The sequence below is a fragment of the Cajanus cajan genome, chromosome 2 (genome assembly GCF_000230855.2).
Source record: "Cajanus cajan strain Asha chromosome 2, NIPB_CcT2T_4, whole genome shotgun sequence".
Classification (NCBI taxonomy): Eukaryota; Viridiplantae; Streptophyta; class Magnoliopsida; order Fabales; family Fabaceae; genus Cajanus; species Cajanus cajan.
In genome coordinates, this window is record NC_138518.1 from 71,502,317 (window position 1) to 71,520,767 (window position 18,451).

Below are 18,451 nucleotides of genomic sequence, written 5' to 3' on the forward strand. Positions count from 1 at the left end.
CTTTAATTACTTTCACCTATTATATTATTCATTTTCTTAATACTATTCATACGTCCCTTTTAATCATGTATTTATTATATATAGAGAGATTTTCACTAGGGAAATACATAAATTACATGTATTTATAGTAAAATATCGGAATTACTTCAATAAAAGAAAAAGTACCAAAACAGTTATTACCGGATACGATTAAGACTTAAGTGACTAACTTACATAGAAATAGAGGGAAAGGGGGGATAATCTAATTATTATGAGATAAAATTGTTTACTTTTGAGTTAATAAAATTATTTTTACATTAGCTAGCATTCGTTTTCACTAACACAATGTTGTAATAAAAATTAGTTAATGACTGACATGCAATCCAGAATAATTTCACTGTCGGTGGTGCATTGAGTCGTAGACAACACACCTAATACAATTATATTTTTTAAAATAATGTTTCATATATTTGATGAATTTTCATGTATTTTAATACACAAAACGTAAAATTAACTCTTGATCAAAAAGCAAGTTATGTCGAAGATAATTTTTTCACAAACACAGCCTTAAACCGTTGCTTCCGAAGAATGGAAATCACTAGTGAACGATTCCATACAATGCAGTAAAGAAAATCTGAAACCGAAACTTTATAGGTCAAATGGTTTAGTGTAATTATATTTATGTAATTAACTCGTTATTTTGTTATCTCTCCTCTAAGTAAAGTAATTTTGTGAGTTTCACTATATTTTTTTTTATTATATGATTTGGCCAATGAAAATCTGCAAATGCCGTTTGAGTGGATGTCACTTGTTATATGAGGTGGCAGTAGGAATAATAGAATGAGACAAGACCAATAATTCAACAAAACAATACTTTTCAATGATTATATAATAAAAATAAGTGCAAATTTCATTCTAATTATTTTTGGACATCATTTAATTTTTTTTACCAAAAATAATTATGTTGAAATCATATAGAATTACTATAATTGACAAAAAAAAAATTAAGCTAACGCAATTACAAATTTATAACTACAACCCAAAAGTATTTATTAAATTAAATAATCTCACTAATATGGTTCGCGTTTTTTTTTTTTTTTTGTATGATGAGATTATCTACGGTAAAAATATGTTAGAAATGATTATTAAACATGTTTCAACTAACATTCTTAATTAAAAAATGTTTTTTTCTTGGCCTCTTCGAACACAACTTATGTAATTAAGAAAAGAGGAAAAATTAAAACGTAAATATTTCGTCCTTGTCATCAAAGTCACTAGCATGTTTTTCTTAAGCACGAGATTCGAAAGAAAATAAGTATATCAATAATTAAGTTATTAATTATTGTTATAGTTAAGCCAGTTCAATTCTAATCTAAAGATACAACGATTCAGGGCTCATAATTAAAAAAATTCAAAAAGTTAATTTATATATATATATATATAATATTTTTGTAGATAAATTAAAAATATTATTTTATCATTTTTATATTTTAACAAATATATGACTATATTCTTAATTGTTTGTTTTTTATATATTATTTTTATCAATTTATTTTAAATAAATTTATTGTTCAGTATGACATAATATACAATAAATATACACGGAAAAAGGTATTATTCAAAAATAAAATTAGTAATATATTAATAAAAATAAACTACATATAAGATTTAATTTATTATGATAATATTTTATTAATAATATACAGTAACATTAAAATAAATTAAATGAAAATGTGATACATCTTTTCTAAATTTATTAAAATTATATTATTTATTTCATGCAATGAAATATGTTATTTTTTATACATCTGTGTTTCTGTGTGAAGTCGAGGAAATAGCTGAATGCACCAATCAGTGGTTTATTTATTTATTTATTTATTTATTTGGATTTCCATTAATGCTACCTAGTGTTCATGTACGAAATTGTAGATAAAGGAAAAAGAAGAAGAAAAAAAACTCAAAGATGGAAGATTCAACATTGCCACAAATTAAGGCTCAAATATGTATTAGATCTTTATAAACATTACGATTTTTTTTTCTTCATGTTAATTTTTTATTATTTTAAATTTTTGACATTTGTCTATTTTTTTAGTAATTCAAATTAATTTAGTGTTAAAATGAGTAACGAAATATGAAATATTAAATACTAATTAAGACAACAAAATATTAAATATTCTTTTTTTTTTTTTGTTTTGCTTTAATTAAAAACTATTTTTCACTCATCCTACATTCCTTGTGTGTACTTGTCCTTAATTTTGATTCTCTAACACACCGTTGAAGACATGAAATAAATGCTTTTACGATTTACGATTAGATTACTAGGTTCTAACTTCAATCTACCTAGAAGTCAACAACACAAATGAATTATTCTTTTCAAGTCAAGTGGCAAAGATTTGTACCTTCCGTCCTTTCCAACAAAATGTACGAACTTTATCAAGTGATTTATGTTTGTGTTTTTAAAAATATACAATATAAGTTGTTGCTTTGTATAATTTTTTTTATATACTTTTAAAATATGTGTGTATAAAAATGTAAATAAGATATAAAAAGTTATGTACAGTATCCAAATGCTGTCAATTTTTTATATTCAATAATAGAAATGATTTATTTAATTACCTTATACAAAAACCATTTTATTTTACATCCGTGATTTGGTTTTATCATATAAGATACATATTAAAAGTTGATCTAACATTCAAGTAAATATTCAATTTTAAAGTACTTAAGAAACATTAAATATCGCTTAATTGTATCTTTTTTACTTTACCAAACATTATTATTTATATTAATTTTAATCGATCTAATCTTTTGAGTTTATTACACATGGCAATCATTATCATCTTGGGTTAAAATGTCTTTTATGTTTTTATCTTTAGTTTTGGATATTGGCCTCAACTTCAATTTCGGTCACAACTAATATGTCATTTATGTTCTACCAATTATTCTAATAATATGAGTTTTGATTGTGTACCCAGCTTTGAGAAATCATTTTTTTTTATTTTATTTTGATTTAAATATGTTGTTAATCACTCAAGTTTAAGGTGAATTTATTTTTAAATTTTTAAAATTTAAATTTACTTTTTTAATCTTTGTAATTTTTAAAAAAATTATTTTAATTTATTAAGTCACCAATAACATATCTGAAAGTAATAGATTGAGACAATTACGTAGTATCATATAAATTTAATGTGATGTTTTTATTAACAATGATATTAATAAGTAGATTTTATACGACAATATTTTAGTATAAGGATTAAAACAATTTTTATAGAAATTATAGGGATTAAAAAGATCAATTTTAAATTTAAGGAATTAAAAACTTATTTAAGCCTTCTATCTCTTAAAATGTCTTCCCTCTGGACCCATATATAAGCAAAAAATATTTAACTTTTTTAAACTAAAATATAAACATGATTCACTTAAAGACACTCTACCTCATCATTACCAAGCGTAGGTGGGTTGGCACCAAGTGCGGGCAAGCACAAGGCTCTCTGTCTCAATGACGCTGGATGCGAGAAAGATGACGCTAAGCATGGTTTAGTGAAATAAAATTTGATGTTCTAAGTTATCTAACTATTAAAGTATGATGATTCATTTATATAAATGATGTGGTGCAATTATAGATCATTACACATTTTTTAGGATAATGTATGGTGATGTTTAAAGATGTTTTAGTTGTAAGTTGTTTATGGATGATAATTGATGAAATTGATTAAGCCTTAAGATGTGTGTTGTTTTTGAGTTGTATGCAATAAGTTTCTTTAAGTTGTATAATCATGTGGTATTGAGATACATGAAAACTATAAGAGAGTAAAGTTGTTTTAAAATTTAAAATATTTCATCATGTGAATATAAGTTGTGGTGCTCTAAGAACCCAAAGTTAAGAACCTTTCAACAAGTAAATTGGCTTATAAGTGGATAATTATTTTTTAAGTTGTCTCCTCTTAATTTTATGTGAAAATAATATGGGAGTCGGGTCGAGTCATATTGATTATAAAGTGACCAAAATGTTGATTTGTACGAGGATAAGGCCGAGTCATATATGTATAAAGTGATTAATTGAATAAAGTGTGAAGTTGAGGGGTAAAATTCTAAACTGATTGCTAAGAAGATGCATAGTATTTAGAGGGTAGTTGATAGACTAATTCTATGAATCTTAGATATGCATACTAAGGTCATGGTAGATTTACACCCAAGTTGTTTTACCCTAAAAGTAGTATTAGACTTTTTTAATTTAAGTATCGAAATTTAATAAATCAATTTAAGTTGTTTACTAGGTACTTTGAGAGGCCTAACATTGTATCTACCTAATGTGATTGTGAAAGGTTAGTTGTAGTGATTTGACATGGTCATTGTTCACTTTTGTTATAGGAGATCTCAATAGGTTTATACGTGTAATGAAACATTAATTGTTTAATATTATTCATGTTGAGAATGTTGTTTGCATTGTAAGTTGTTCAATTGTTCTCGTGTTATTGGCAAGTTGAAAAGTTGTTAAGTTGTATTGTGTTGTAAGTTGTAATTAATTATGATAAGTTGATGTTATACTAAGAACTAGCTTGTTGTTGTTTAAGTTGAGCTTATTTGATGGAGTTGTATTTCTTATATTATTATGATGTTGATTTTTCAATAAGTTTACCTTTTTTTTCTTATGATTAAACTATAATAACTATACTTGGCATGAAAATAAAACAGTGTTAGCTTGGTGGCTCAAATGCTATAACAAATAAAAAAATAAATTTAACACAACTTTTCTAACTTTTGGCAAATAATTATTTATTTTTTGATAAATATTTGATTTTAATGTCTTTCTAACTAACATTTATTCACATATCTTAAGTTATATTAGCTCTCAATGCATTAACACATTTTCTTTCATACATTTGAAATTGAACAATGTGTTTAAAATTATAGTTTTCATTAACTAATAGTATTAAAAATGAGAACTTATCCACTAATTCAATTGAATACTCATCAGAACGACATTCTTTATGAAAAAGGTTATGTAGTACTACATACTAATACAAGTTTAAATTTTTGTCTTAAATAGAAATAAAGATCCTAACTTAAAAATTATGAAACATGATTTAACAATACTAAATATTCTCTCAATTACATTTCTTAAGGATGTATAGTATAAATTAAAATCTTCATTTTCATTTACGGGTTAATATATATTTCAAATTTTCATATTTTAATATTTAATTTTGTTAAAAATAAACTGTTAAATTTTAATAATTTAAAAAGTTTAACAATATATAGTATTTAATAATATAGAAGTTATTTTAAATATTTAATGATAAATAAATTTACATCAATTGATAGATAAAAAAATAAGAGAAGAAAACAAAAAATAAAATAAAAAAAGAGATAAATGAGAGAAATGGATAAAAAAAGAGAAAGAGAAAAGAGATAGAAAAGAAAGAGAGAGAGAGAGAGAGAGAGAGAGAGAGAGAGAAAGAAAGAAAGAAAGAGGAAGAAAAGAAAGAAAGGCGAGAGAAAAAAATAATATGAGAAGAAGAAATAAATGAGAGACGAATAAAAAGAAAATAAGAAAATGAGATAAAGAAGAAAAAAAAAAAGAAAAGTAAGAATAGTGAGAGAATAACAGAGAAAAAAAATATGTAAGAGAAACGAGAAATGTGAGAGAAAAGATTTAAAAAAAAGAAAAAAAATAAAAGAAACTCTTATTGTTTTTATAACAACCCGCCTAGCCGTCACATAACAAAACAACACCGCATAGAAGTAGAGTATGCCTATAATGGAGTAAATATATATACATATGTCTAGTCTAGGGCTCAACAAGTCAGTATCTAAAACTAACAAAAATTGCTACACCGAGTAGCCCACACCAAAAGTCAGCTCCTGCTACCACCTGTAGCCCTGCTACTACTCTCTAGCCTATCCCTGCTCTGCTCCCATACATAGTATGATCATTGCAGTCCAACCCACATGGAAACAGGCAAGGGTAAGCTAGTGAAAAAGAATCAACATATAGTTAAATAATAAGCAACTTTCAACTTAACAGCAACATCATCATCCTCAACAGATTTAACATACAACACATAACAACATACAACTCAATCATAGCTACACAACACACTGCACATATACAACTCATATCAACATCAAATCAACACAACAACAGCTTATGTGTCGTCACGCATTCCAACTCGGAGATCTCCTACAACATGGGTGAGTAGTTTAAGTAGCTAGGTCCTATCGAACCAACAACAAAGAACCTTTTTGGGCTTGCTAGGTAAACAGTAAATTTGGATGTCAATCCACAGCACGATAACGATTTCTGAGACTTTGTCATCATCACAACATAGTCAACATACAGCAGCTCAACTTAACATCTTTAATAGCATAATCAACATACAGCACAACTCAACTTAACATCTTTAACAACATAATCAACATACAACACAACTCAACTTAACATCTTCCCATCATATTCAAAATTCAACATTTTCTAAGTCATAGTGTAAAACACTTCCAAGCCCGGCGCAATTAAACTCACGCTCGGCGTGAACCCAACCCGAGAGCTCTAAAGCTCTTACATGCCTGGCATATCCTCATTACGCCCGGCGCAATAGGAGGTAGAGACTTTCAAAAGTCTCTCAAGCCCAGCGTACCAAGCTCGTGCTCGGCACAAATAAGGTAGAGACCTCACCAAGGTCTCACGCCCGGCGCGCTCATTCTGCACCCAGCGCCACCCTAGGCAGAGACCCCCACGGAGTCTCGATACCTGGCAAGATCGAATCGCACCCGGCGCCATGCCAGTAACCCAAATTTTTGAGCCACTATCTGATATCACACCCAACGCGGTTCTCCCCACGCCCGACGTGATTCATCCAGGGACTTCCATTTTCAACCTCGCCCGGCGCAACCAACCTAGCGCCCGACGTGCTTGGACAATGGAGTTCCCTAATGAACACACGCCCGATGCCAAGAATTACGCCTGGTGCAATTTCAAACCGCAACCCTAACAACTTCGAAAATTTCAAACAAAAACCTACAAATCAGCCAGCTCAAACACATGCAATCCATGAAATGAACTACATTTACATCATACAACTCAAGAACAAGCTCTATTTCAACATGCAACCATCAAACGCATCAAAATCACCATTTTCCCAATTTTCCTTGAAACCCCGAAAATGAACAACTTTCTTTTCCAACCATTAATCTTCTGAAATCAAGCATCACTTAAGTTCCTAAACGCACTTACGACCCATCCGCATGCAATCTAACTTCCCTTACCTTGGAATGGGGTAAACGACGAACTCCGCACGTCTTTGAGTTTGAAGGAGATGAAGAAGGGTTGATGGACCACCTTGGTGCTCATCGCCTCAGCCTTATAGGAAAGAAATGAGAATCAAGGTTTAGAGACTTCAAAGAAAATGGAAGTGAAAGAAGAAAGGAAAATGAGAAAGAATGTGAGTTTTTGGGTGTTGCGGGTCTTATAGTTTTGATTGTCACATAACATTTTTGTATTAAAAAAAATATTGATTAAATACAACAAGACTTTTTTTTAATATTTTTTAAAAAAATTATTAAAATTATAATTTAGTATATCTCTCTAAAAAAATTTCTATAAACTTTCTTGTAAAAATAATCTAAAATTATTTTAAAATAAAATAAAATTTTTATATTTAATATATAAAACTTAATTTGACCATTATCACAATTGAATGTAAGATTTAAAAACTATAAAAGAAAATACAATAAAATACATGATATATCAAGTAGGGGTGTTCAATAATGGGAGTTTTTAAAAACTCAATTCAAATTGAACGAATTAATTTTATCGGTTAATTAATCTGTTTTTTTTTATAAATTGTGTTCAACTTTTTAAAAAAATGAATTTTTTTTTTGAAATTAAATCAATTTTTTTGGTTCGTCTATGGAGTAATGACTAATCTCCTCACTACGTTGGAGGGGTGGAATAGCTGGTCTCAAGATTTAACGCGGCTGTATACATAAGGTAGGATTCGAATCCTTGACCTTACTTAAGCGTGGATCAACCCCTACTGCTAAACCACACACTTGAGGTTAAACTAAATCAATTTGATAAAATGCTATTATTCACTTTTATATTCATATATAAATAATTCTTTTAAAAAAAATTAATCGAATCAAATTCATCCATTTTATAGAAAACGAATCAGATAATCCATTTTACAAAATGAATTACTTCAAATTTTTTCCCAAAACAGATTTTAGATCGGTTTAGATTTTTTTTACAGCCCTAAGATGATGTTGTAAGGTGTAGAGCACCGAAACTTAATTGGATCATCCCATGAAATTTTTTAATGTTATATGCCCCCCTTCACCGCCGACACTTTGGGCGTGATCGATGTATCGCCGCACCGCTACAAAAACAATAAAAATAATAATAAATAATATATCTGCATATCGTATACAATTTTTTAAATTGTTATTTAATTATAATATGTTTATTTTTAACTAATTATAATTTGTTATGTACGGTAATTTTTATTTGTATTATGGAGGAAACAATAATTTATTTTAAAAATATTAAGTCAAATAAATTAAATCGTACATTATTAATATATACAAAAAAGGAAAAATATAGGATAATACTCGTATTAACTTATTGTTAGAGGAAATTTTAATTTTCTAAATAATAAAATACATCCTTTGTAAATCATCAGATTTTTTTTTTAAAGATATCTATTCTTTGAATTATAATTTTGTTAATCAAGCATGAAGAAAAGTTGGTTGGCATTGTGAGAAAATTTTGAAACTGAAGACTGATAGCAACTCCTTTGGCAATCCTGGACAGCTGGTTTTCAATGTTCATGTAGATATATTCACAATCTGACTAAATGCTAAACTTTTTGTCATCATGCATGGTCTTGAACTAGCGTGGTCTAAAGGCATTAGGACTCTCATCTGATTCTAAATTTGCACTTTGCTTGTGCAAACTGGAACAATATTCTCTCACCATTATTTGTTGGATTCAGTTAATTGTCAATAGAAATTGGAATTAATGTCCTTTTCACTTATATTTTCAGGGAAAAAGATAGATGTGTTGATTGGTTAGCCAAAATTGGTTCTGAATCGCATATTACATTGTTACTTGGTCAGTTTGTGGCGTCTTCTTGAAGATGGAAATAACACATCAATGTCTATTTGGTGGAGGGAGCTTTGGAAGATATGTTGGGAGGATAGTCAATCAAGATGGTTTGACAATTTGGTACAATAAAGAGTTGGTAGTGGCCATTGGGAAGATAAGTGGGTGGGGGAGGATTTCCTAGCTAACACATTTTCTAGTTTATTCATCAAATATGAACAACACTCTATTATTGCCAACGTGGGAGGATTCCCTAGATAACACAGTTTGTGAGCTTAAGGACCATAAGTTTGACAAGATACAGTCCAAAACTTTTAGATCTCACGACCCAATTTGTCTAGACCCACCCAATGACCCAAACAAAACATGAGAAGACTATGCCCAACTTTCTTTTAACCAATGGTAAGGTCTCGTATGCAATGAAATAAGCCCAAAATGTCTATCAAAATATTACATTTGGGGAGGAATAGCCTCGAGTGTACCAAATTCCTAGAAATCGACCTTGAACATTAAAAGTCAATTATTGGAGATAAAGCAAAGGAAATAGTTTCATCCTATTGAATCTATCAAAATTTGTATTTAGGTCTCTATATCTATAGGTAAGTGACATACCAAGTAAAAGAAGTGTATATAACAAGAGGGTGTGAAGAGTAAATCTCGATCATAAAACTATATATAGATGTTGGGATTTATAAGGTATTCAACGATAACATGGAAAAATAGATAAATATTTATTTTATATTTAACTACATATTTATAAAGTATTATTTTAAATATTATTTTTTGTGAAATGTATTTTAATAATTAAATTTAAAAAATGAACCGTGTTGATATATATATATGATGATAGTTTATTTCTTAATTTATATCCTTAATTATTAAGTAAAATCAAATTTTATAAATTATTGAAAATTTTAATATATATAAAATTATTACTTTTAATTATTATTATTGAGGAAATATATTCAAAGTAGCTTATGTAAAAAAAACCATAATTATTAATATAATATTTATTGTTATTATTATAATATTTATATACCTAACTTTTTCTATCAGTTTTCAAATATATATTATTAAATTAAAATCATCAAGATTGTATAATAAATATAATTAATATGTATATTTAATTTTTTAATTACTTAAATTCATTTAACTCATTATAAAGTATAAACACTATCACACCCTCATATTGGAATTACTTCTCTTATTTGATATGCTAGAAGTGTTTATAATATATATTTATTTCTATATTCTTTTTATATACAATATAATATGCTTTTATAGGTAAACTATAACTTTACAAAGCCGTTTTTAGGATGTAATCAAATTGAATGAACTTTATTGTATTGTTATTTGTGCTATTTTTTTTTAAATAGTTGTTTTAAAATATATTTCACAAACTATAATAATTAAAATTAATTAAGAAAGTTGCATTAATATGTACATCAACTTTATATGCATATTAATAGTACATAAAAAATGAATTATATGTTAATTTTTTGACAAAATTATTAGTAAGCCGAATTAATTATTGAAAACATCAACTTTAATGAATGAATGATTTTTTTTTTGTATTTGTAATTTTAATGGAGTAAATAATTAAGATTTGATGAATTTAATTATATTAATTATTATTTAATGATATTAAAATAATGAATAAAATTATTTTAAATTTAATATTATTTATAGTTGTTAATTAAAATTAATATTATATTACCATTACCGACGGCTGGCTATTGAATTGAAAGATTGCATTTTCTATATAAGTTCGAGCAAATAGAAAAAAAAATCCTATTTCTTCATTTTTCATTTTATTTTAATATTTTTTCTATATATTAATGACAAATTTTTTGTAAAACTTCATTACATGTAGCACCTTGAATTTTCTATAATTATTAAACAGATATTTTAATTAATTAAATGAGTTTTATAAATATTTTTAGAAATTTTTAATTATTATGAGTGTTTTTAATTAAATAATAATGTTTGCGAAATTATTTTGTACAACATTTATTGGAGAAATATGTGTTCTTATAATATTTTGTTATAATAAGTATTTGGATAAAATTATTTTTTTATAATTATTTTATATATTTTATTTTATTCATAATTGTGTTGGGAGAAATATGTTTATTTTATATATTATTTACAAGTTTTAATATTTGAGGAAAGGAAAATTGATTATGGTTGAAGTGTTTTACTAATGAGGTTAAAAGTGGGTTAAGAAGTTAATTAAGAGGACTTACGTCATTTTCATTCTTACGCTTTCATTTTTCTCTTTACACTTGTGCTCTGAAGAACTGAGAGAATTAGGATTTGTTGGAGATACATGAAGATCCACATCCTTCATGTTGTGTTCATCATGATAAGGAGGGAAGTGAGTAGTATCACTTTAGACGTGAGATGTATGTTGAGTAGTGAGATTGACCCTAATATTTTATTTATTGTATGTATTATATAAGGGAAAGATATCAAACTTTGACTTAACTTGTGTTTCTACTTCTCATATGATTTCTCAGTGCTCTAATTAATATTGTCAATATATATGTGCATTTAATTGCATGTAATTAATTGTGGATCTTATATTACCTATGATTTCTTGTGAGAATCCTAGGGAATAAACGTGTTGAGTTAATATGGGATAATTGAGATGAACATGTGGGAGTGTGAAGTTGTTGTTGGATTTGAGTAATTGATAGTATAATAAAGTAGTATTAAGTTTTAATCAAGATTTTTACTGATTGATTTGAAGTTTTGGATTTATAATGTGCGATTATTAATGTGTGATATTAATACGTTGCGAGACTTATTAAGTTATTAATTTAAATACTTAGTTTGATGTTAATCTCCTAATGATTATGATTGAGGTAATATTAGGTGATATTGTGAACATTATGTATTTGAACCATGAGCATGTAATTCTTGTGAAATATAATGTGTTGTACTTGTGTGTGGACCATGTGATGGTCACGTGATGTAAAGTCTAAGTTGAGGCTTAATAGGAATAAAAACTGGGCATGTTGGCCTAGCAATGATATGAGTAATGCATGTATGTTGTGTACTTATGATAATGTGATAACATGATATTGCATCGGATTTAGTGTGACATGCATCATATGCATAAGTATTTTTGATAGACTCGATACAAAATACGCGCTGCTAGGGAAGGTCCCTCTTGTATAAAAATTTGGGGATTCATGAACTTAGGGATAGTCGGGTTTGGGAACTCTAGTTTTGTTTGTTTGTATGCATGGAGTGTAACTTGTACAATATTGTTGTCTCGATACATCCTAGTGTATTTCTTCGTAGTGTAAAGTGTGATGAGGGTGTGACCTGACATGATCTCCTAAACTACTCTATGTGTGCCTTATGACAATGTACCATAATGTGATTTTTACTAGTACCACAAGCATGCATCGCGAAGTTTGTGTCCATAATATTATGTGTGTGAAGTGAAATTGTGTAGTTAATCATTGATATCTCCGTGATGGAACATGTTATATTATTTTCTATGTTGTGCCTTGTTATTATTATCAATTGTCAATACTATGCCTTGATATTGTTATTCCTATTGTTGCTAGCTACTATATTGTTATTGTGTGTTTGACTATTTGACTATATTCTACATCATGAACTAAAGTGATATTTTTCATTCCCTTTTTCTTTTGTTGGTACTCTTGTGTATGTGTTGAGGATCATCATGTGGATGATGAGGTTGGAGATGAGGCTTGTCCCCTGTGTGGGTGTTGTGCTCTAATAATACGTAACATCGAGGTTTAGTTAGGATTTTCATGTTGTTGATTTCTTTAAGTTTAGAACTTCATGTTAGATTTTGTTTTGCAATTACTATATTGGATATTTGTTTTAGTTCTTTTTAATAATATATTATTATGTGTTACCTATATTCGAGATGATTTGTGAATCTTTGTTTAATTAATAAAGTATATTTTTGATCGCTTATCCATCTTTGTTATTTTATACGCATATGTTAGTATATGAGATAGAAGGTGTCACATTACACATGACTTTCTAGAATATGCTATCTATGTTAACATTGGGGAATAACCTTGAAAACTAGATTTAATATAGTCGTATAAATGCACAAGTTTATTCTATTGATGAACACTATTTTTTCCCCTAACAATTTAAAGTGATTCAACCTTTTATTCAATATATATATATATATTTTTTTTTTTTCTTTAAAACAAATATATTATATTCTCTTTGATTATTTCTTTACTATATTGGTTGAAAAATCACGGATTTTGATGAGAGTCCTACTACCGAGTTAAGAGAGAGAATCATTATGTATGAGATACTTTATTCGCAAAATTTATGATTTCAATAAATTTTAACTAATTAAAACATAATTATGAACTTTCTTAAAAATGTAATTGTATTTGTTAAAAGAAAAAATTGTGTATTTTAACATAATAAGATAGAAAGGTGTGTCGATAAGATACGAGGGAATAATAATGCAAAAAAAAATGGAAATGTTTTTCTTAATGAAAAGTTAATGAAAATTCAAAAAAAAAAAAAAGCAAAATGTCACAAACTATAATTTGTGAAGAGAGAAAAATGTAAATTCTAATAGAAAAAAAGAATAATATAATATTTATATCTCTTATGAAAAATAAAGTGTAATTTACTTTAATTCTTTTTGTTACCATTCATTAGGCAGTAAAATGAAAACTCTTAAACACAACCAACAATTAATTCAAAATTAACTATAAAAATTCTGGATCTCATTATATTATTCACAAGTTATGTTTATGTTCATTAGAGGGATATACCAAATTAATGTTACTTCTATACTATCCTAGTCTATTTGAGACTGGCATACAGATAAAAATAATTGATCTATACTAGCTGGAAGACAAAACTACTTTCAATAAGCATATTATACTTTTAGATTAAAAAAGCAAGTAAATTATCAATCACATGAAGGGATATTATTAATGTACTGACTACTGATGAATATCTAATTTTTAATTCGTTTTATTAATTAGATTAACTTAAAAATTGATTAAAAAAATGAACAAGCTACTTCGGTCTTGTAGACGTTGGCTATCTATCTAGCTATGATCTTTACCATCACAACGTTGTTAATTAAAGGAAAGGATTCCCTATTATAATTTAAATGTTATACCTATTCTATGAGATAGGGATAGGAGGTTAGAAGGAAAAATAAGATTGCGTGTGTGAAATTGTTGGGGAGTAGTTGATAGTTCAATATCTATAATAATTAGGAAGTAGACTTGAAAAGATAAGAAAAATGTTCATTGTATTCTACCTTAATTTTGCACAATTTCTTACAGAATAAATTGTCTGGAGAAAGAGAAAAATATATAAGTATTAAATTCACGTGCTAAAAAATAATATATAAAAATAAAGTGATGGATTAAATGTGCAAATGATTTACAAGTTGAAGAAGTATTTGCTTCCAAAGTGGCCTGTGTGGTCCTAAGTTATTATCCATTAATTTATATAAATAAAACTTGGGAATTTATTTCTCTACGAATTTTGTTACCGCGATATATAGAATCTACATATATATATATAACGCATGCACGGAAGAGATTTATGGAGAACGAAAAAAGTGAGATCTTTTAAAAAGGAAAATCAAAATTATATCCTTGTGTACATTTAAGATTTTAACAAAATGCAAATAGTGGAACTTTAATTTTTAATGTATTTTTATAGTTTATAGTAATTGCTTTCACGAAAATGCAGTTTATTTTTCTTTCTAAAGGCTAAACTGCTGAATTGTTATCATTGTGTATAGCGTGTAGTGGAAGAATTTTATTAAGAGTTAGAAATGAATGCAATATTTCACTTAAAAAATTTGCATATGTTCTTAATTAAATTTGAATTAATTTATCAAAGGAATATTTTACCATTGTATAGTTTGTAGTTTTTAATAGGTTTTAACCTTGTAAAAAAAAACCTATAATAAATAATAGGTTATTAGAGTGTGTATTGTTTACCCTCCTTAGTTTAAAATGAGATTTAAAGTTAAAACCATAAAAAAAGTCTTTTATTTTAAAATAATGATACTAAACATAAACTTTAAAATATATTTTAAAAAAGAAAAAAACTAGGCCAGATGTAAACTTGTGGTTTACTCAATCTCCACTTTCAATTAAAATACATATGTGATGTTAAATTCAGAAAAGAAACAATAAGATTTAATATTTTTGGTTAATTTGTTATGCTATTGTCAATAATCTTTTGTTTTGTAATCAATAAATATAAATAATTGACTTATACTTAACGAATATACAGGTCAATTATACTTGCTTATAATTTAAAAACTATTTACACTTATTTATTTATCAAATAAAAATAGTAAATGGTTGCATTACTTGTAGGACCACTGGACAGTTATCGAAACGAGAAGGAATAAGGATAATGCATGCAAACTTTACTTTGAAAAAAAAAAATAGTTACACGATGATAAGTAAATAAATTAAAAAAAAAAAGAGACGACATTTGTGAAAAAGAAAAGGATGAATATGTATATCATTATTATGATAATGAATTTTCCATAATATAAATAATACAGTGTTGAAATGCAATTAGCTAGCACTTCCAAGAATAAGACTTTGTTACAGTAGAGTTATGTCTCAAAAATGGGATTAGTATAAATTGAAGCTTAAAGTGTTTAAAAGTTGGACCAATATTATGGCTATGCAAAATGCATCGTAGTATCATTCTTCTTAATACCCCCATTCTCCACGAATATATCTTCAAAACCTCATTTTTGCGTCACGTTAATTAATTTCATGTTTTCTTTAATTTCTTGTATTCTTTGTATTTATCTTTAGTGCTAGAGGAAACAATACGATGTCGTTTCTGAAAAGACAAGAAAAAGTAAAAGGAAATTTTGTTGTTTTTGTTTTGGTCAAAAAGGAAAAAAATTATTTAACTTAACGGAAGAGCCAAAAAAGATTATCATCTCTACACGTACGTCCTTCCTGTTTAATGGACCAAATTTGTTAGATTCGTGAAAAGAGGGTTCAGAGATTGGCGAGTTTGTGGAAATTAATGCATGCCATATGAAGGGGTCAATATATATTTAATAATTCATCATCTTTTAAATTAGTAACCACGTTTTTTTATTATAGAATCATCGCTACTTAACAATATTGAATAAGGATAACATTTTACATTTGACTATATCAAATCATAAGATTAAGGAAAACTATAAAAAAAAAGAGACATGATAATATTAGTAAAGTTTTGGGATAACTAATATTTATCTTAGCTACTCCAAAGGTTTTAAATTTTTTATTGGTAGTATATAAATAAATAAAAATATTTAGGTAGTCATAGCTATCTCTAATGACTACCCCTAATTATAATGTGGCTCTGTCCTTACTAATCATTCTCCCGAATTACTGTCATAAACCAAACAATAATTTAAAATGTTTAGGTATATATATTAATTAATATATATATATTGCATATATTTGACACCCACCCCTCATGAACAGTATTGAACTCTAGAATATTAGGCTACAGAAATTCTAACATCATGCCATTAACAAACCTTTCTAAACGTTTAAAATGAAGTAAAGAAATATAAATAATTTTAAATTACATCTCTATCATCACACATATATAGCTTTAATACAAAAAAGCTCTTCCGCTATAATTGACCTACAAAATTGTAATATTGAATATGGTTATTTGTAAAATTAGAATAAACCCTCACACTATTAATTAGTTTGAGATTAAAAGTATTGATCACTCTAATTTTTAACTTTACAAAATTATTAATTTAATGCCTAATAGTTAAAACTTTACAAAATATCATTTACTCTCAAAAGTAAACAATGTTGTTAAAAATAAATAAATATAGAGGGAATAACATTGTATAAAATTATATGCTTAAAGATAATTTTATAATTAAAGTCAAGAAGAAAAATGAGTAGCTTTTACTATTTCTGGAATTAATATGAGAGGTTTTCAAGGTTACCAATCACTTAAATAGGCTTAGGTTCCTTATGCTTCTAATCTTAAGAATTAATACCATTTATAATATTGTCTGTGGTTGACATATGTATTAGCCATTTGCATAATTTTTTTTTTGAAGTTCTACCTAACTTTTTTTCTTCATAAAAATATGATAGCCTAATCTGATTTGATGATAAAGTTTTTTTAGGCGCTTAAATTGTATTAATTAAGGCCTTTAAATTTTTTTAAAAAAACTTATCTATTTTAGTGTCTAAATTTGTGCAATTTTTAATAAAATAATTGTATAAAATTAACATGTTATGCTAATTTACAAATATTAAGTTATACAAATATATCATAAAATTTTAATTTTGTATGGATAAAACAAATAAGCTAGCTGATATAGGCTGAATAAGTTTTCTTTTTAATTTTTTTTTTAAATCTAGTCACTACATAGAAATCTTCCTACCTATTTTCATCCTTACATATGGCTAAGTTCACAGCATCTTGGCAATTTGTCAACCACAATTTTTTTTTCTCTCTGATCTCACGTGAATTCTTTTTAATCATGCTACCTTTTTCCCTTTTTCTTTTTTCGATAAGCCTAAGTTCTTTTTACATTGGATTTAGATTCATCTCCATGAATATAATGAATTATCAACGGGTAGTGCCCAAATTAAAATAGATCATCATTCCAAAATCTCATCCATCAGAGATTCCGAATGAATTTGATTTTAGGTCCATCACTTACGAAATACAATTCTATTCACGTGAAGGTACTTTCTAAGCCATGGCTTCGATCAATTTAGACAAATTCTACCTTTATGAAATTTCCAGTTAATCTTTCATTTATAACGAGTACTATCAAGCATACATACATAAATAGATCATGCTCTATTGGCTCCAAAAAAGAAAAAGGATAGCGAAGAAGAAAATTCCCATTTCACAAAATTTAGCAGCTTTGTTTTACTTTGACAATTCAAGATATAGTTAGGCAAGCATAAAAATCATAATTTCATGGACAACTATAGATTCTTCTAAGGGGAAGCAAGGTCAGTAGTTTTCAACTTTTCATTAAATTAAATTTGTTTTAAATGTAATTAAAAAAACATGTATCTTAATTTACTGGCCTCGAGCATAACTTGAGTTCTCATCTTTTTAATAATAATAAAAAAATTTCAGCACAACTTGGTGAGTTTATATGCACATATAAGGGTCCTAGTTTGAAGAGGTTATATATTTTAATGATACATTATAAAAATTATTAACAAATCTTCATCTATATATAATAGGTTAATCTTTAATTTGAATTTTTGATTTATAAGTAAAAGCTGATCACCTCACAAATAGTGGAATATCTTTTATTTTTCTTTATTTATTGTTATATTCAAATATTTTTTTTTTCATAAT

At 26.9% G+C, this 18,451-nt stretch overlaps 1 long non-coding RNA gene across 1 annotated transcript; it reads right to left on the reverse strand.

Annotated features, from left to right (window-relative positions):
- Positions 1-5,642: 5,642 nt before the first annotated feature.
- Positions 5,643-7,615, reverse strand: LOC109813209 (uncharacterized). Its single transcript, XR_002240988.3, has 2 exons — positions 7,246-7,615; positions 5,643-5,891 (listed from the first exon to the last, which is right to left on the reverse strand). It is a non-coding gene; the product is annotated as an uncharacterized LOC109813209 (long non-coding RNA).
- Between the last annotated feature and the right edge of the window lie 10,836 nt (positions 7,616-18,451).